We start from the raw sequence: 21429 nt of genomic DNA, 5'->3' as shown, positions 1-21429 counted from the left end.
CCGATTGAGTGATGTCTCTGAAGATTTTTCCTTACATTAGGAAAGCTGTTCTTGATAATACAGAGGAAATAATATACCATGATATCAATTTTTTTTTTCTGGTAAAGGAAGAAACTAAGAAAGCTTTTTCTTTGTTTTTCAAAGGAACCCATGCTATAGATGCAAAAACAAAATAAAACAAAAACTCCCCCAATACTGCTTTAAAACGACTATATCACACTTGATTTTCATTAGAATGTAGTTATTTCTTTACACTGATAAACCAAGAACCAGATTTTATGCATATTTAATCTGATCTATCTATATCTGTCTATAGCAATGTAAACCATTATTGAACTTTATTTTCTGGACAAGAATGCCAAATTAGTCTCTCTTCACAAAAAAGCAATTACAATTTGAGAACACTTTATATTTGCTGCTTTTGCCAGCACCAAGTCTACCTCATTTGAATCTTTCCATTTCATGAGAAGCATTAGTTCTCCACTGCTGTCTGTAGCATCAATTATTTGTTCAGGATCAAGACCCATGGCAAAGCCTTTTAGTTTGTCAGCAGCATCTCTTCTTTAATTTGCTATCATTAGATTCATTGTCAGATAGATTTTCTTTTTGTACTGTCTTCCTTTACCAGCCCTTTGAGAACTAAGAATGTTTTAATAAACTCTGGACAATCTAAGTTTTCTTCACATTTTCAATATGTCACTCTGTATAACCTGTCATTTCAGGAAATATTCCACCTTTCCATTGACTTTGTGAGTGTTGGTCTTGTGCTTTTTCCACCACAAATCAAATTCTTCAGGCTCTGCCTCTTCATCTTTTTTACTCTTTATATTAAGTTTTTTTCCCCATTTTTTTGCAATGTAGTTTTTATTGGAGGCCTTTTTTTTTTTTTTTTTTTTGACTTGAAGAGCTATTACAGTAGTCTCCTCTTGTCCATGAGGGATAAATTCTAAGACTCCCAGTGGATGCCTGAATCTAAGGATAGTACTGAACTCTACATATACTGTTTTTCCCTATGCACATCTAGCTATAATGAAGTTTAATTTATAAATTGGACACAATAAAAGGTTAACAACAATAATGATAAAATAGAATTATTATAACAATATACCATAATAAAAGTTATGTGAATGCTCACTCTCTCTCTCTTTCTCTCTCCCTCCCTCCTTCCCTCTCTCCCTCTTCTTCCTCTCTCCTCTCTTTTCCTCTTTCTCTCAAAATATCTTCTTGAACTGTACTCACCTTTTCATTGAAAGGAAAGAACTTTCCAACTTCTCTTTGGCATATCCGAATTGCCAGCATAACTACTTTTGCGCTTTGGGGTATTATTAAGTAAAATGAGAATTACTTGAACATGAGCACTGAAATTCCACAACGATCTGTGTGAAAACAAAAATGGCTACCAAGTAACTAACGGGCTCAGAACTTATACAGTATGGAAACTCTGGACGAAGGGATGATTCATGTTCCAGGTGGGACTGAGCAGGATGGCATGAGATTTCATCACTATATTCCAAATGACATGCAATTTAAAACATGAATTGTTTATTTCTGGAATTTTCTATTTAATATTTTCAGACTACAGTCGACTGAAGGAAACTGAAACCATAGAAAGTGAAACTGTGGATAAGGGAGTACTACTCTATTCACACCTCTAAGCCGACCCCAGGTCATCTGTGTCTCCAGCCCTCTTCGAGCTCCATTTTATTTTGTTCCCATATTACTGGACAGGACTAGATCAGGCTGCAAGGTACAATCCCAACATCCTTGCAAAGCGGGGTGTGAGGGCTGTCCTGGCTCTCATCAACATTTTTCCCTCAGGCCCCAGCTCTGCGCCCCCCTTGCCAAATCACACCTTGCTGCAGACAGCATCTAGTCATAGCCTTTCTCCACACAAGCAGAAAAGCAAAATGGAAGTCTCACGACACATAAGTCACTCATATTTTGGGGGACAGTAATAAAAGCACACCCTTGTCCGTGAGAGCTCTCCAATTCCTCCATGTTTTTGACCTCCACTTTAACAAGCCGTTCTCCTTTGCTCTCACCCCTCAGGCCTAGATCTTCCCTGGCTTTCTTTTTGACTCAAGGAGGAAAGAAGTAAAAGGTGCATAAAGCTCACCATTGATTAGACAAAAGACTGAGAAATTATCTACTTTCATAGGAACGCCCACAGACAACTGCTCTCCTTTTCTCATCAAGACACCCTGGGTGAACATTTCCTGACAAATCTGTGCTGGGAGTGGCCCAGGGAATTTATTCTCCTTGTCTTTGACCTTGTTTGATCAAGGGACTGCTAGTGGCAAAGTGACAAAAGTAAACAAACCCCTGATGCTACATAAAATGTATTTATAAATAGGCATTTCTAGGCGTGTACATCACAAGCTACTTGTAGGCTGGAGTTGGTTTAACAGTGTTTCTTTGCAACAAATCCACTATTCCACACTGAAATCCCCTAGAACTTGGTAGCATGTTCCCGAGCACAAACAGGAAAAGATGCTATGTGCTTCAATTAGATTGATATAGCTTCTAAAAATATTTGCACCATTCAGTTCCCTGTAAGGGAAGGAATCTTCTGAAAGAGTATTTATGGGTTTTTGTCTGCTTGTGAAAGTAAAGAAAGCTCAACTTTAGGAAAGCTCCAAAAAAGCATAAGAAGGAAAATAAAAATCATATATCAGTCACCTCACAGAAACAACAGTGTTAAATTGACATTTTAAGGTATTTCCTTCCAGTTTTGAAAGACAAGAGAGTTACCACAATGGGGATCATGTTAAATTATGTATGCACTTCTGTATTCTATTTTTTTATTTAATACAACATCATATTAATGAACCTTTATAAAACAGAACTGCATTTGTCTCTGAATATTATGAGCATTTTCCAGTGATATTAAATGTTCTTCAGAAACATGATTTTTAAAAGACAATGTTCAAAGAATTTACTATTAAAACTTAAATCATTCTTTAATTTTTGAACATATGTGGTTTTTTTATAACAGATTTATTAAAGTGTAATAAACTGCATATATGTAAAATGGACAATTTGCTAAGTTGTGACCAATGAATGTAGCTATGAAACCATCATCACAATCAATATAATAAACATATGCATCACCCGAAAGAGTTTCCTGGTGCTCTTTTGTAATCTCCGTCTCCTGCCTTTCCCCATTGCCACCCTCATCTCCAGGCAATTCTGATCAGTTTTCTGTCACTATAATTTAGTTTGGATTTTTCTAAACTATTTTATAAATGGAATAATACACTATGAACTTTCTTTTGTCAGACTTCTTTCATCATAATTATTTGGAGATTCATTTATGTTGCTGAGCGATCAGAAGTTATTTTCTTTTATTGCCGAATAGTATTCCATTGTAAGGATATACCACATTTATTTATCCATTCACTTGTAGATGAATAGTTTTGTCATTTTCATTTTTTGATTATTACAAATAAAACAGGTATGAAGATTGTATATATCTTTGTATAGCCATTTTTTTCTCTTGAGTAGTCTTACAAAGACTTATACACAAATGTTTACAGCATCTGAGTATGGAACGTCTTGGTCATATGGTGTGTGTGTATTTCTGAGAAACAGAAAAACTTTTCCAAAGTGGTTGAACCATTTTCATTCCCACCAGCAGTTCATGAAAATTCCAGTTGCTCCACATCTTTGCCAACACCTGGTATGTTCTTTTTAATTTTAGATATTCTAATATATGTGTATATAGTGGTATCTCATTATGGTTTTATTTTGCATATCCCTGATGATTAATAATATTGAGCATCTTTTTATGTCCTTATTCAATCTCTTGGGTAGATTTCTTAAATTTTCAATCAGACTTAACATAAAGTGATGACTTTCAGTCGCAGAAGAGTACTTTGAAATGTAAATTCTTGGAAAATTTTTTCTTCAATGATACACTTTTGTCACTTCTTATTCCTATTAAAAAACACTCAAAGTTGCAGTAGAAATAAAATATTAATCTTATTAATAGATGATAATGATGATGATGATTTTGAGAATTCCAAACTTACCTGATCATCAAGTGGATGGCTCCAAAACAAATATATTTTAAGTAGCCACCACTACTTTCAAAAAGACCAAAGATTCCAAGGTCATAACAAATATGATATTACTTTATGGCTTTCCTCAGAAATCTCCCCACTTCTTCGAGGTCAGTTTTGCTTAGCGATTCTGTCTTTGATCACTTTTGGCTTATTTCCCCAAACCCATTTTTTCCCCAAATCTCTTACCCCACCCTGTTTCATCCCCAACACATTCTCCCCCTCTCAGGAGATGATCTGCTTCTTATATCATCAAGAAAATTATCTATTAGGTGTGATTTCTACTCCCTTTAATTTACAAACAAATCTCTTTCTTCACCCTCGCTTTAGCTCCTTTGCCTCGTGTAAGAGAAACACATACCTTCCTCTTATTTAAAGCCAGCACTGTCCCCTAGACTCTGAATCTTTCTCCTCCAAATCTGTAGGCATCTAGTATCTAATATTTGTCTCTTCCCTGTATCTTCAATTCTTAACTAATCATTGACTTTTTTCTTTCTGCATCAAAACTTGTTTAAGATTCTTATAGCTTAGGATCAAGTATCCCTCCATTTTGTGTTCTTCAGATAAAGTTTTCCTTTCTTTCCTTCCTTTCCTTCCTTCAGAGCCAAGCTCCCAGAAAAAAAAATAAAACAAAATGATTACTTTGCTTCCTATTTCTTTTTTTCTTATTCATAGTTTAATTAATCCAGTTCACACCATGGCCTGTTTTTGCTAAGGACATCAAAGATCTCCTCATAGTCAAAGCCACTGGACACTCCTCATCTCTGACATTATATATATTTGAACTTTATGAGCAACTCTCTCTTCATTTGGTTTCTGTTCCATGTTTCTCCACAATTTTGTTCCCCAGTTCTCTTAAAATTGTTAAAGTGGTTTCTGTTACCTACAGCTGAACTCTGAATGATCTAGCCTCCTTCCACACTTTGTAGTTCAAGAGGGTTAAACAAATTCCTTGCTGTGCTTCCACATACCATGATGTCTTATAGCTTTTAATCTTTGACCATGATGTTACTTCTACCTGGAAAGCCTTTTCCTTCTTATTTACCCTGGTTACTTTAGTGAGATGGAAAACTTAGCACACAATAAAGAAGCTGTCAAGGAACTATGGTATCTCCATTACATTTCTCCTAAATCTTTCTCCTGTTTCTGATTTACTAATAACAAAATATATCACCTCAAATCATCAGTTCATTATACATCCACAAAACCTTGGCTGATTTTCAATAACTAACTACCATCTATTACCATCTCTTCTTTTAAAAAGAAGTTTTTTTAAAAATTCCTTTCCTATTGTCTATCTCAAATTACTAGAAGCAATCCATCAATAAAGCTCTCTGAGAAATAGCCACTCCTTGTACACAGCAACCCATTTTCTACAGTATTCATAGAAACCTATAGTACAAAGAGAAATAGAAGCAATTAGAATCCTTTTGAGAAAGTACAAGATCAGTTCTTTCATTCAATTTCCTGTGGCTGTGAACTTGAAGGTTTTATTCTTGGGAAGAGCTGGATCTGTCAAGTAATGACATGGCCTCTATTGTATGTGGAATTAAAATTGATTTTTTATTTAGTAGTAGAACATTAGTACTAGAAGGAATATTAGCAACCACTTCCTTCCTTTGTGGATAAGGAAATAGAGACTTAACAAAGAAATGAATGTCTACAGTGGTCTAGTATATTTATGTCAGAATTGTGTCTAGCCTCCTACTCTAATGCAAATTAAAGTATCATTTTCAGTATTTTTCAGTGCCTTTCTTTTTCAATATTGACAACACTGATTAATGGTCTGCAAGATCTACTTTTTAATTTGTTAATTTTAGAGCAACTGGGAAATGGAGATTTACCCATCAAGCAAGAGCAAAAAATCAACATATTCAAATCCTGGAAACCAGATTAAGTTTTTCATGTAATCATTCATTTATTCTAGACTAGAAGGGAGTAGACCCCAGAGAATTAGTACATGATACAAGACAATTCTATTCAGGCTTTTCTTATGTTTCTTCTGAGCCTGAATGGTTACTGCCTAGATTCAAAGCTATCCTTCATATATACTAAAATGTCAATCTATGACTTCTCTCATTTCAAGTATAGTTTGAGCTTTCCACAAGAATTTCCAAGTATGTATTATTTCTCGACTGAGTTAGCATAGCCATCAGTATGTGATGCCTTTTTCTTAACTAAGTGGAAAGTAAATCTATTTCAACCACACATGTTTTATTACCATTCCCACTGCTTTATTTTGGAGCTTTCTAACTATCCAGATATCAAGACAAGATCCTTAATAATTTGTAAACCTCCACAAATTAAGAAACTGGTTAGGGGCAGCAACTTAACACTGTTTCACGTGTTCACATGCAATCTCATACACATCAGTCCCTTAGAGATCAAGCCTGAATTGCCATCCCAACACTGATTGGTAGATCACCATCAGACTCCAAGTCAGATAGCAGTTTTAACAGATCTAACTACTGTTGTTCAATTGGGTGTCCATGGAAACTGAAAAATTGGTTTGTTGCCTAGAGAAGTGGAAAGAAAACCAAGTCATTTGGTTTCTATGTGGTTTCTATGAAGCTAAGAAAATTTTTTGGCAAATGATAAAAACAAGGATAGCTAAAGCTACATGATTCCCTTGGTCAATTCTTGATCTTATCAAGAAATATTATTTATGTAAATTACTCAAAAATATGAAAATATTCTACATGATGGAGTACCAGATTCTAGTGTTATTTGATTCTTGGTTAGATTTAAAAGAGTGACCAACATATGCAACAAAATCTAATAGGTTAAAAAGTCCTTGGATTCATTACATATGGAAAATGTTTCTCATCCACAAATTCAACAGAGTTCCAACTATGAAAGAAAAGGCTAGTATTTAATAAGGGTGGAGGAGACTGAAACACCTATTCATTAATCCTATGGAAATATTTGTCACTCATATGTGGTTTAGAGAATTGGGTAAAAATAGTGTTTTTCTAAGAATTTGTTCATCTGAGCATGAACCTTTATCTGAGCAATTAAATATGGCATAACAGTAGACAGGAGACATACAGTGAACTCCCCGATAGACATGAATGAAGAAGTGACAACTTGGCACATGTTGGCATGATTTCACAGCATCTGTTGGCCTGCCATCAGGTAGAAAGCAACTCCTGGCAGATCCCGTCTTTCAAAGTATGCACAAAATTAGCCAGGCCAAGAAAGGTGGTATACATGAATTATAACCAAGAGTTGGCCTGACCTCAGCTATTCAGTATTTAGGGCAATTAATGCTGCTTTTTAGCTTGTCTTAGAATCTTTAGAAGAAATACCTATAAAAATTCAACTTCAGACAGGAAAAATCAAAATCAGTTGTATCCATGAGTCACAAGCTAAAATGCCCACAGAGGCCAAGTAGGGAATGAAAATCAATGTATGGAACTGAGCAGAGGCAAAACAATAGCACTAGTGTGATGATAAACAGCATTGACACACAGGCTCAGGGTTGGAGAATAACACGGAGTAATGACAACCATGGCAAAGTGTGGAACACGTTTCTTCTTGAAAGGTAACAATCACTGCTCCAGTGTAGCCATTTGATGCCATGTCTTCAGATATTTCAGGCTAAGCTTGGTTTTCCCACATCTTGCTGGAGTCCCTACAGTGATCTATTTATTTAAGGAAAGAATAGTAAAACGGATGTGAACACATAAATCAGTAAAAATGCTGTGTAATTTTGTACAAATCACAAATTTATGAAAAATGTAATGTGCGCACACATACATTCAGGGTACAATGCCTAGAAATAAAGGAAAGCTGACTTAGTTAATACACAAAAAAACTGAAACACGGGCTGGGTCCAGAGAGGGAAGAGAAAATTATTTTCCTATTTCACTTTCTTCATACTTCTAGACCATATCCTTTGGATATTTTGGCTTTGTGTTTGAGGTTTAAGTCATCAAGAGGTTACAATGAAGGAGAACATGATTGCTTACTTCTCTGCCTATAGAAGAGTTAGTTATTTTATTATAAGCTATACCACGTCCATCATATAATTTTCCAATCCAAAAAATTTCCTGGGTTCCTGCAAAACAAAGTCTCAACTCTTTAGTTCAGGTCCGAACATGTGCTCCACTGCCACACACACCCTCAACTTTCACCTGACCTTCCTCCTCACAATCCCTTGTAGCCCACTGCCATATTGCCACACCTCTGAATAATGCTTTTTCTGTGTCCGTCTCCATCAAACACTACTTATCCTTTAAGATCCACTTAAAATTAAGATCCACCTTCTGTACGAATCCCTCCAAGACCAAACCAACCCAGGGTGACTTCTCCCACCTGTAAACATCACATGAAATCTTAATAACGATGATGGTGATCATAGCCAACATGTGTCAAGCTCTGTGCTAAATGTATTATCTCATTTACTCCTAGCTCCTGATTCTCTATAAAACACATATTATTAATCCCTGTTTTACAGGTAAGGATTCTGGGAACCAGAGATATGAAAAGGAAAGTAGATCTCTTTCTGACAGAAAAATAACAAAAAAGAGCTCACTGGAGAATTCGTATTATTTGCTCATCCCTGAACCAATTACTGAGGCTAGGCCTTGAATCACATACTGGTGCTATGGGGGTTGGGTGAACCAAACCGCAAATCATATTGATGGATTTCAGAAAGGAGGGTAGGTTCCCAAAAGAAACCTGGGGTTACCTAATATAAGAAAGAATGCTGGGAAGGCAAAAACAAAATATCCACTCTCCTTCGCACATGGAGAACTGTTAACTCTCTAGCTTCTGCAAGATTACCCCAGCCTTCAGCTTTCCTTCCTAAATAAAGCGAGACTTCTATTTAAGATGATGCAGGGAGTCCACTCTTTAATACACCCCCTTTTCTCCAACCATATTAAAAGGAAATATAAAATAGAAAAATTTAAAAAGATAATTGGGTACAAAAATAAAATATTAATAAACAAATATTAATAAACATATTTGTAGATCAAAAATCTGCAAAAGAAACATAAAGCTTTGAACAGAGTTGTAAGTGATGGATACATAACAATTTCAGTATTTAAAGTTAAGAGTGAGTTAGACTGTCTCCCCACTTCCAACTCAATTCTCAATCCTCCATATTGTCGGCTCCTTTGACCATGTGACCTGTGACCTGTAAAAGAAAACTGGAAAAAACTATTACTGACCAATAACTAGGGCACTGCCTTTAACAAGATGAAAGTCTACAGACCAAATACAGCTTTTTGATAACGCCTCCTGCTGGCTCACAAACTGGATCTGCAATATCCCCAGTATTCAGATGAGTCCTCAAAATACCATTATAAATTCTGGTGCTGGATAGAGGTATATGGTAAACCAGCTGAAGCCACCACCAAAGTGTTAGGTAGGGAGATGTGAGCACAGTGTGAGGAGAGTCTTAATCAGATATTTCCAACTGAAAATGAGCCTACACATTGAGGAAATATAACACTAAGAAAAGACTAAATAATGAGAGCATGAATTTAATCCAGATTAAAATAATTTATGAAATAGTCTGATGAAGACTTTAAAATAAGTGAATTTAGAATGTTCAAATAAAACACAAAAGAATGATTTCCATTTAAAAAAAAAAAAACAAGAAATAATGAAACAAAAATAGGCAAACAAAATTAGTACTAAACAGTTTAAAAGAGGCTTAGAACCGCAATGAGATTTTCCTTCACATCCACTAGGATGATTAAAATAAAGTCAGGTAATAACAAATGTTGATAAGGACATGGAGAAATTGGAGCCCTCTACACTGCTGGTGGTAATGTAAAATAGTGCAATACTTTGGAAAATAGTATGGCACGTCCTCAAAGAAGTAAACATAGAGTTCCCATTTGACCCAGTAATTTTACTCCTAGGTGTCTACCTAAGACAAATGAAAACATATGTACATACAAAAACTTGTACTTGAATATTCACAACAATATTTTTCATGATCTCTGAAAGATGGAGACAACCCAAATGTCCACCAACTGATGAACAAATAAACAAAATGTGGAATATTCGTGCAAAGAATATGACTCAGCTATAAAGGGAAATGAAGTACCGATACAAGCTACATCATAGCCAAATCGTGAAAACTTTATACTGTTTTAAAAAGCTAGTCACAAAAAACCACATGTTGTATGATTCTGTTCACATTAAAGTCTAGAATAGAGAAATCTATAGAGACAAAATAAATTAGTGTTTGATTGGGACTGGTGTGGGAGGCAAGGAGAAGATGGAGATATAGAGTGGTGATAGCTAAAGGGTACAGGATTTCTTTTTGAGGTGATTAAAATGTCTTAAAATTGATTGTGATGATGGTCACACATATTTGTAACAACCCCTATAAAGTAGTCTTAGAAATCTTTCATTTGGAATTTTCACTTCAACAAAAAATTTTTAAATATAATATTAACATTTGTTGACATCGTCTGGATAAATTTCCTGTAACTACCAACAGATAATATTAGTGCCCATGTCTATTCATGTTTATAATCTCATTCTCACCACATAAAAAGCCAAAAGGCCTCTAGGCAAGTAGCACAAACTAGAAGTTCAGAGTCATTTAAGTAGGAAAATGGCGGGGAAACCCAGCCATCACATGGTATATTAAACAAAAGGGAAACTAGACTCAAAGAACCCACCCACAGCAGCTAGGAACACAGTCAGCCTGGGAGTGGATATACTGTGGGCCCTGGTTTGTACATACCATCTTAGTATGTATGGTATCAGCAGTAAGAATAATAGCAAACACACAGTGAAAGATTTGTGTATGTTAACAACTTTTTAAAACTTTTTAGTATTGTTTTGGGAGTACGATATTCAATGATTGGGTCAATGTTGAAAACAAGATCATTGATTAAGAGGAAAACTAATAATATTGGTAATGATTCAAACCATGGTTCGTAGTGCTCAAAATCAAACAAGTCAAGTTAATGTAAATCTTTCCTATAGCGAACCCAGAGTTCAAAGAAGACTACCTATCACATTATTCATATAAATGTCCATCTGAATTACATTGTTTTGCAATTTTATATGAGTCCTAAATTTATCTTTGTTTTGTTATTTTAATAAGTTTAAATCTAGTTTTATCACTGTACATATTATATAAGTATATTAAAAATAATTGACCTCCACATTAAAAGTTCATATGAATTATTTACCTCTAAAAAGGTTCTGTGCATTTCTTTGTTGTGAGGTTCATTGAGGTAGTTTGTAAAGTGCTTAAGCAAGAAATGAGAATTTTAAACTTTGTCAAATAACTAAATAATCAAAATGCTCATGGTTCAAAACGATGAAGCCAGACAAGAGAAAAAAGAACATAGGTAACCTCAACTAACTAGAATGTTTGAGACTGATGGTTTTGAATAACCAGAAAATTATTTTTAAGTTTAAAGCCTTCTTGAAAATATTTTAAAAGTGTATTGGTATACTTTTCTCATTAAAGAAGGTAATTTAATCTTTATGATCTACAAACTGTCAGTGCCTCAGTTTCATCTTTCAAAACTAAATCCTTACTATAGATCCATCTTTACAGAAATTATGCAAAAGAAGAAATTACTCTTTTAAAAAATACAGGATATAAGGATTTTTCATACAATTTTCCTCCTTTTTCAGCTAGAGAATACATAACATGAGGTTTCTCATGTTGGAGTTTAATTGAAGTTTTTTGTGCATATATTGCTACTTTGATGTAGGATTGATAGGCCTGAGGGGGGAGAGAAAGGAGGTGAATCATTTGTCCCAATGTGCAAAGCAGCCAGGAAATTTTATATTCAGTTTTAGACACTTTCATTGAATGACTGCTATGGCTAAGATACTGGAGGAGGAAAGAGGAGAGACATAAAGAGGTTAAGATACTAACTTCTTAGAAATGTATAGCCAAAGGAAAAATTGAAACTCTTTAATCCTGTTGCTTCAGTGGATGTCAACACACAGTTGCAGTGATCAACCCAAAGACAGAGAACATTTGAATGCTCAGGATTCCACCATCCATGGTGGTGCTTACAGCCGTCTCCCAACTAGTACGCAACCCTGTAAACCCATCTAATTAATGGATTGATGTCAAGACAGGGCCAATTCCTGAGGGAGTGCCACAGGCCCTGTCCTGCTAATATGTTTTTGAAAAATGAAAATAAAAAGATATTTTACAAATGTACCATCAGCTCTGCAGTTAAAAACAAACCAGAAAGGACAGCAAACTCGGGATGAGAGAATCAGGAGCCAAAAAGCTGAAACATGTGGCTGAATTTAACAAGATGATTACAAAGGGGAAAATGTAAGTTCCTGTATTCTGGCCCATAAAAATAAAAACACTGTGTACAAATACAGGATGGGAAAGGCGTGGAACTCTGTGTGTGTGTGTGTGTGTGTTTTAAAGAGTCAGACTTGAACTGGCTTGAAGTAACAACCATACAGAGAAGAAATATAAATTAATAAACTATTCTCATTATTAATCAAATAAATTAAAACAGTGATTCCTTAATCTACCAAACAGAGATAGGAAAAATGGTAATTCTCACTCTGACAAAGGATATTAAAAAAAATAGGCATTCTTATATACCAAAGTGTGAATTGGTAAGTCTTTCTGTAAGAGTTTGGTGATATGTATTGGAAATCATAAAACAATGCAGCCCTTTTATCCAAATAATTATACTTCTGGGAATTTTCTTAATTAAATAATTATGTATGCACATAAGTATTTAGCTACTAGAATGTTAACCACAGCATTTATTTTTTTCCAGCGGTATTGAAATATTATTGACATATAACATAGCAGTTTAAAGCATACAATATGATATTTGATATATACGTATATAGAGAGAGAAACGATTACCACCATAAGGTTAGTTAGCACATTATTCACCTCACATAATTACCATTTTTCTGTGGTGATAACATTTACGATCTACTCCGCTAACAACTTTCAAGTATGTGATGCAGTATTGTTAACTACGGTCACCACGCTGTACATTAGTGTCCCCAGAACTTATTTATCTTGTAACTGGAAGTTTGTATCCTTTGACCAACATCTCCTCACTTCCCCCAACCCTCAGCCCCTGGCAGCCACCATTCTATAGTGATCTGTCAGTATCTACCCTGATGGGGGGTATGGATTGTTTCCAGGACCCCACCCCAACCCCACCCACCCCTACACCTGCATATACTAAAATCTGGGGTTACTAAAATACACAGATGCTCAAGTCCCTTATATACAATGAAGTCACATTTGCATTTAACCTATATTTGTACATAGGCTACAGCAGGGTACACTTACACATCACTTTATGTAGATTCGGTGTAGTGCTTGGCATGTGGCAAATTCTAGTTTTGCTCCTTGGAACTTTCTGGGATCTTTTTAAAAAAAACATATTTTCAATCCAAAGTTGGTTGAATCTGCAGATGTGAATGAAACCTGAGGATACAGTGGGCCAAATGTACTCTCTATTTGTATATTTTTGTGAATAATGCTGCAGTGGCCATGGGGATACCGATATCTTTAAGATCCTGATTTCACTTCCTTTGATATATACCCAGAAGTAGGGTTGCTGGTTCATACGATAGTTGTATTTTTAATATTTTGAGGAATCTCTAAACTGTTTTCCATAGTGGCTGCGCCCATTTACATTCCCACCAACGGAGCACAAGGGTTTCCTTTTCTCCATATCTTTGTCAACACTTATTCTTGTCTTTTCAAAAATAAATGTCCTAGCAGATATGAGGTAATATCTCACTGTAGTTTTAATTTGCATGTCCTTGATGATTTGTGGATGTTGACCATCTTTCCATAGATGTTCAAAATACCCATTGGCAATTTGTACATCTTCTTTGGAGAAGTTTATTCATATCTTTTGTCCATCTGTCAATGAAGTTGTTTTGCTGTTGTTGTTTTTGAGTTGTAAGAGTCTATATATTTAGAAATTAGCCCCTTATCAGAAAGATGGTTTGCCAGTATTTTCTCTTATTCTGTAGGTTGCCTTTTCATTTTGTTTATTGTTTCCTCTGCTGTGCAAGAAGCTTTTTAGTTTGATGTAATCTCACTTATTGGTTTTTGCTTTAGTTGCTTGTACTTCTGGTGTCATATCCAAAATATTATTGCCAAAAACAATGTCAAGGAGTTTTTTCCCTATGTTTTCTTCTAGGAGTTTTATAGTTTCGGGTCTGACATTTAAGTCTTTAATACATTTCAAGTTATTTTTTGTGAGTGGTGTAAGATAGGGGTCCAATTTCATTCTTTTGCATGTGAATATACAGTTTTACCAACACCATTTATTGAAGAGACTATCAGAGCATTGTTAATAATGGCAACACACACACAAACACACACACACACACACACACACACACACACACACACACACCCATATATGTCCCAAACTGAGAATGGGTGTATAAATTGTGTTTTATATACATGCAGTAATTTTAAATGATTTTATAAAAATAAATTTATTGAAACTGGTGAAATGCAAATAAGATCTATATCTACTTAATCATATTATACTTATGTCACTTTCATGGTTATGATAATGTACTGTAGTTAGGTGAGATAGCACCATTGGAGAAAGCTAACTGAAGGGTACAGAAGACCACTCTGTAATATTTTTTGCGACTTCTGAGAGTCTATAGTAATATCAAAATAAAAAATAGAAAAACAAATTTATTGAAATAAGTTGTTTACAATATATCATTGACTGGAAAAAGGTGATAAATCAGAAGATCTAATACTGCTTTTTGTAAAATGTACATGTAATTCCTGTAATTATTTTGATGATAATAGAGTATTTTTACTCTATTTTCTGAAATCTTGTTTTATGGTTTACAAACAGCATATTATTTAAATCTCACAACACCCAATAAAGTAGATGTTATTATTTCTATTTTACCAGTGAGAAATGGGATTAGGAGAGATTGTATGAATTCCAAATGTTATACAGCTAGTCAGAATTTCAAAATCCTTGCTCTTGGCTATGTTCCAAAAAATTCACTACCTAGCATTATTTTTTTACAGTCTAGAAAGGTACATACCAAAATTTTAACCATAGCTATCCCTTTGTAGCGGGTATTGGTGGCATTATTGTTCTCTTTTTGCTTATCAAAGCTGTCCCATTTGCGCGATGAAGAATAATATTTATTTTAAAATACTTCAGTGTTTTAGTTGAAAGCAAGGTCAATATGACTCCAAAGGATGAAACGACTGTCAAAATACATTGACAGAAAAATAGTATTTAAAATTAAAAGGCCACAGTAGTGTTCAAAAACACAGAGGTCAGTATGGTCTGGAATATAGAGCTCCTTCTATTTGAGGAGCTACGCTTTGTAGGAACATAGAGACCAAAGTATATTTAGAGAAAAGCAATCAGATTGGTGAGAGAATCTAAAATCATTTATAATATGGATGGTAGAGAGAACTTGGAAAGAAACAGACTTAAAGGGAACATAGGAGCTGTCTTAAATTTTTTAAAATAATAATCATAAGCAACTATCATCTGTTGAGTGCTCATTATGAGCTACGTGCACGCATTATCTCAATCCTCACCACAGTCCTATAGAGGAGAAACTAATATTATTCTTCCTTTGCAGATGAGAAAACTGAAGCTCAGAGAAGTCAGATAACTTGCCCAAAGGCACACATGCGTTAATGATAGAGCTAGCATTCACAAGCAGAATCTGTTCATTTCACACCCTGACTAAGGAAAAAGGACTGGGCTTGTTTGTACGGCTCCTCGTAAACAAAATAAGGAACATAAAAAATATCCTCTCCATACTCAGATTTATCTCAGAAAAATTAAAATTGTCCCACTGTAGGATGGATTGCCATGGAAAATAAATCAGTGCCCCTCTATATATTCGATATAGTGTCAGTGACACTCAGCACTAATGTCAAATTTCAATATGCATTAGAATCACCTGGGAGAGCTTTATAAAACACATATTTCTACACTCCACCTGCATAAATTCTGATTCAGATGTCCTGGTACATGAATCTGTAATTCTATCAGGCTCCCAAGTGATACCAGTGCTTCTGGTCCAGGATCACACATTGAGATTTTTTTTTCAAACCCTAAAATTCTGTTACTTTTTAAAAATCAAATCCTATAGATCGGACAAATTTTGTATCCCTCACAACCTCTCTCATGGAATGGTAGTCATCATGCCTCTGAGCCATACAACAAGTCTTATTTGTTTGCTTGTTTTTCCTACTGAAGTTACATTTGAGTGTCCTACATGCTTGCCTTTTATAGCTTGGTTTTGTTTTGTTTTAATTCCCAGAGTTTGCTAATACATTAGAGACAGGGTTGTCGTCGTTGTTATTGTTTTTAAGAAATTTATCTATATTTCTGATAAAGAATAAAAGCAAATCTCATTCAATTATGAACAAGAGACTGATAAATGTTTGCATGTTTTGATTATCCAAGAGGAAATGCACTTTTCTAGTATAATTCACTTTTCAGTTGTCTAGTTCAATTTGGAATGGGAAAAGGAAATGCTGTTGTTTACCCAGAAATTAAGGACGATGACCATATGTCACAAACCATGTTTTATTATTTTCAACAGTGGCAAACTGAGCATTAAATAGCATTAATTTTTTAAACTCTGCTCATGTTTACCTTAAGGGCAGTTTTATTTTTTATCTACTTTTTGGTGAGATAAAAATTGCCAAGTGTCTTTAAAGTAGGCAAAACCAATCCAAAATCAAATAGGAGAAAAAAGAGCTCCCCATAAACTACTCCATTGGCCCTCTGTTTCCTGAAGAGCAGCTGATACAATGCCCACAGCTGCTTCTTTACATATAGGATTGTCTCCTGCCAACTTGAACAGCCAGCATCCTATATAAGAACCACAAGTGGCTTTTAAGGTGATAAGATAGAGTTTAGCTGCTATATTTTATGACATGATTTAGCCGGTGTTCCTTTACAGAGTGCCACTAGCTGGCCAGCTTTAAACAGTCATAAACATTTGATTGTGGAGTAATTTAATTTAATGATTTGTTTAATCTTCAAATCACAAGAGGCTGTTTTCAAAACTCTTTGTTGCCATGTCGATCCTCTTTTAACCTACAGGATTAATAATTGATATTGAAATGCGGTTGGGAAAAAACTGACAATGAACTTCTTTCGAAAGAAATAGCACCTGAACAGAGTATCGGATTTATGCAATGTCTCTGCCAGATAACAGATAGCTATAAGTGACCAAACCTTTAAAATCACAAGCGTTTTGGATTATTTTTCCAAAATGTCTTACATTCTCTCTTACTATCAAACAGAATAATGGAACATACTTTAATATCCTCTAATGAATCAAAATAACTCTTATAAACAAGTATGATTCTAGTATATAACCAGATAGTATCCTCAGAGGGTATGGTTGAAATTTGGTCAACTTTTTGCCTCTAAAATGCCTTCAGAACCTTACACTGTGTTAGTTCTTTCACTGAATTTTCATAGTATTACGCGTTCCCTTTTCACTTAAATGTATCGACCACTGTTAATTTTTTCTTCCCTTTTATTTTACTGTTAAATTTATTGTGTGCTAGAAATCTGGGTTACTAAATTTACTGGAAGTGTGTGCAAATGAGTAAGGGGAGTCATTTTTTGTCTGTGGCTCTTTGTGTAGAGTTTGTGGCATAAATTTTAGCCTCTCAAGAAGTTTGTTTCTTAACTATTCCTGCTTCTTATCTATTGTCTTATAAATCAGGTTGGCAGATATGTGACCTCTATTTAAGAAAAGTATGACTGTGGCCATGTAATGATTATCACTGATATTTGTTTTATTACCACTGCTGCTCTAGCCAGGCAAACTCTTTGTATTCAAATCACATCTTAGCACCCACAATAGCAAACAATCTGGATGACTTTTCTATTCAAAATCTAGCATTCTTCCATCTCTTTATTCTATAGACCTCCCAAATGAAACCAGAGTTAGAAAAGAAGACATGACTACAGATAGTTTTATAACTCAGCCTTCAATACCTCGTGAAGGTCCCTAAATCAGAGTTTTTCTTCTCCCCTAATCTGAGAGATTAAAGAAAGACCAGAAATAGGAAAGCAAGGAAAAATATACTGTATTACCTTCCTGAGGGTCATGATTCTTTGAAATTCTTTTCAAGTTATAGGCACATATTCTGTTTGCTGCTGTGAGAAATCAAGTCTAAATTCTCAATCTGGCCCTCAAAGGCCTCCAGGATATGGCTCAACCAACATTCTTAATATCATCTTCTACTGCTCTTTATGCCAGACCAAGTCCTCCGTGACTCTCGCTTCTTTCTGTTTCCTACCTTTGAAGCACTTTTTAGGCGCTAACGTGTGCTTCTCAGAGGGGAATAAAAAAACCAAGGTAGGGGTCCCATAGTCAAATAAATCTGGGAAATGCATTAATCAGTATTTTAAAAGGTTGGTCATTTATTTATTTATTTATTTATTTATTTACTTACTTACTTACTTACTTATTTCCTTACTTATTTATTTATTTTTACTATAGTACTTCTCAGAACCTTTTAAAATCCAAATGTTTATTTAAATCTCCAAAAGGGGAATATAGTATAGAATGAGGGTAGCCACTCATCCCAGCTTGGGACAGCCTCAATTTGCACCTGTTGTCCTGGCATAATTGATAGTGACTTTTTTAGTATTTAAAATGCCTCACGTTGTACAATATAATTTTCCTCTATATAGTACTTTCTAAATTAATTTGGCCACCACTTCCATTTCTCACAGACTCCTTAAGTATCCTACAGAACACAGTTTGAGAAACATGACCCTTGCCCCACTTTGCTAGCTGTCTACCTAGATCTCAAATCCCATCTCAAATAGTTTACACTGTGGTGAAGTCTTCGCTTATTGCTCGTTCCCTTCTACAGCTAGAAGCACTTACTCCCTCTGCTGAAATTCATAATACCTTCTCTGCACCATTCCCTTGTGGCATTTAGCATTCTCTCCCCTGTTTTTAGTTTGAAGGCTCAAGCTCCTCTACTGCAACATTCATAGTAAAATCCAGGTAGCGTTTCATTTTGTATTCCCCTAAAATGCCAAACTCAACAAATATCTTTGAATGATTAAACTTAGTTGCACCTTTCTCTCAGCATACATGTAGAGGTAGATCCTCAGTGCAGGCCAGGGCAGCTCCCACCGCTGCCCTCTGTTGATTATCTTCCCCACTTCCTTTCCTATCTCAACTTAAGCACTTAAACGTGCTCAAGATTCTCCCCCGTTAACAAAGTCTGTCCTCAACTTTGTCCCTCCAGCTACTACCTTACCTTTCACTGTCCAGATTCTCAAGAACAAATGGCTGTCTCAACTTACCTTCCATTCAGTTGCCAGTTTACTGCCATCTGGCTTCTGCCTCTAACCCTTCGCCCAAACTGTTCATATTGGAGTCACTAATCGATCCCCCCCCACCACCACCACCACCAAATCCAACAGACATTTCTCACTTGGGCTTGAAAAGCACAGATTCTGAAAGAGTTTGCTTCTGTGATTTACACTCTCTTTAAAAGTGCCCAAAGTTCTTCCACAAGTTAAACACAAAATTACCATATGATCCAGCAATTCCCCCTCTAGGGACATACCCAAAGGAATCGAAAGCAAAACCTCACTCAGATACTTGTACACTGGTGTTCATGGCAGCAATATTCACAATAGTCAAAAGGTAGAAATGATCCAAACATTCATCAGTAAATGAGTAGATAATCAAAATGTGGTATGTAAATACAATGAAATATCATTCAGCCCTTAAATGGAATAAAATTCTGATACATGCCACAACATGGATAAACCTGGAGGACATTATGCTAAGTGAAATAAGCCAGACACAAAAGGAAAAATATATGATTCCACTTATCTGAAATACCTAGAACAAGCAGATTCGTAGAGACAGTAAAATAAAGGTTACCAGGGGCTGGGAAAAGGGAAAATGGGGAGTTATTGTTTAATAGATTCCGAGTTTCTGTTTGGGATAATGAAAAAGTTCTGGAAATAGATAGTTGTAATGATTACACAGCATTGTGAATGTATTTAGTGCCACTGAATTGTATACTTGAAACATGATTAAAATGATAAATTTTATGTTACATGTATATTTTACCACAATACTAAAAAAGAAAGTGCCCGAAGTATTAAAGTCCTTATAGTAAACAGAGAAAAATCAGTTCCATCACTCCCTTCCATTCAGCAAGAATCTCCTTCTGGGGAAAAACTGACCTGGGGAATTCCCAACCCAGGTAGGCGTCCTGAGCAAGCATCGTGGAAAGAGCTTTCCACTTAAGCTTATCTCTAGCCTTTCTAATTACAGAGCCCCACCTCGTTCTCCCAGTATCTATGTTTCTGTAAAGTTAGAAGCCTAATCATTTTTTCCCACTGACTTAGATTATATAGGCAGAGGGGTTTTATCTCATTTAGAATTGCTCTTCAGGTGGCATTGCTCCAAAGGTTCTTCCTTCAGAATTCTTCAGTCCTCTCCTACCCTTACCCAACATCTCCCTAAGAAGGCAGTAAGCTGTTAAAAAAAAAAAAAAAAAAAATGTAAGCAAGGAGAAAAACAGCCACTTGTAAAGTGTGTGTGATGTGAATGGTTGTGGTGGTTGGGGAAGGGCATCGAAGTCTACTCCTGCAAGCCCGGATTAAACCTTTTATGGAGCATTAAGTTATCAATGCTCCGGTTTCCTGCCCATGGAGTACTTTATACTTGGGTAGTATTTTCCACTGGTAATGAATGGCCTGCTCTCCATGCCCAGATTTTCTGTAAAACCAGGGAGCCAAATAAGTCAAAGTGATTTTTCTGACTTTTCAAATGTATTATTAGTATACTTGTTAGTATTCACTGACGACGTACCCATTGCCTGATATGAAAGTCCTTATCCCAAAGCCTCATAATTCTCACACTCCAGGTAAAGCATCTTGCGTCTTCGGAGAAGGCCCCTCATGTTTCAAAGTGTGAGTTTTTATTTGGTTTAGTGGCCCTTGAGGACTCCTTGTAAAATTCTCACTCAAAGGGTAAGTAAGATGTCCAAAATCCTGCCTGGGGCGATTTTTTTACTGTTGTGAATTCAGTAGATTGAGGGAGGATAGATAAAAGCATTGAGGCTTTTCAGTACACTAAGTTATTAAGGCTTGAACGTGGGCTGTGGTAGTGGAAAAGGAATGATTCCAAAAATATTAAAAACATGAGAAAGGAGGGCGCTTGGTATCTGAAACATTTGTTTCTCTGAGCTTCTTTTCCTTAGCTTCTGTAGCTACCTGATCACAAGGGGGAAAGTTCCCTGTTAGAATAAAGTTATGGGAAGCCTCTTTCTTACTTTTTTCCCCTTAAAAAAAAATTGCCACAAGAGCTCTTTACTCCCATGGAATTTCGAGGAGATCCCATGAAACTG

General features: G+C 35.5%; 1 pseudogene; it reads right to left on the bottom strand.

The window, feature by feature from the left end:
* Window positions 1-328: 328 nt before the first annotated feature.
* LOC102880008 overlaps window positions 329-21429 on the bottom strand; it is a 28381-nt pseudogene continuing 7280 nt past the window's right edge.

Source organism: Pteropus alecto, unplaced genomic scaffold (assembly GCF_000325575.1).
Source record: "Pteropus alecto unplaced genomic scaffold, ASM32557v1 scaffold21, whole genome shotgun sequence".
Classification (NCBI taxonomy): Eukaryota; Metazoa; Chordata; class Mammalia; order Chiroptera; family Pteropodidae; genus Pteropus; species Pteropus alecto.
Note: the sequence above shows the minus strand (reverse complement) of the source record. Positions and strands in the feature narration are given on the sequence as shown.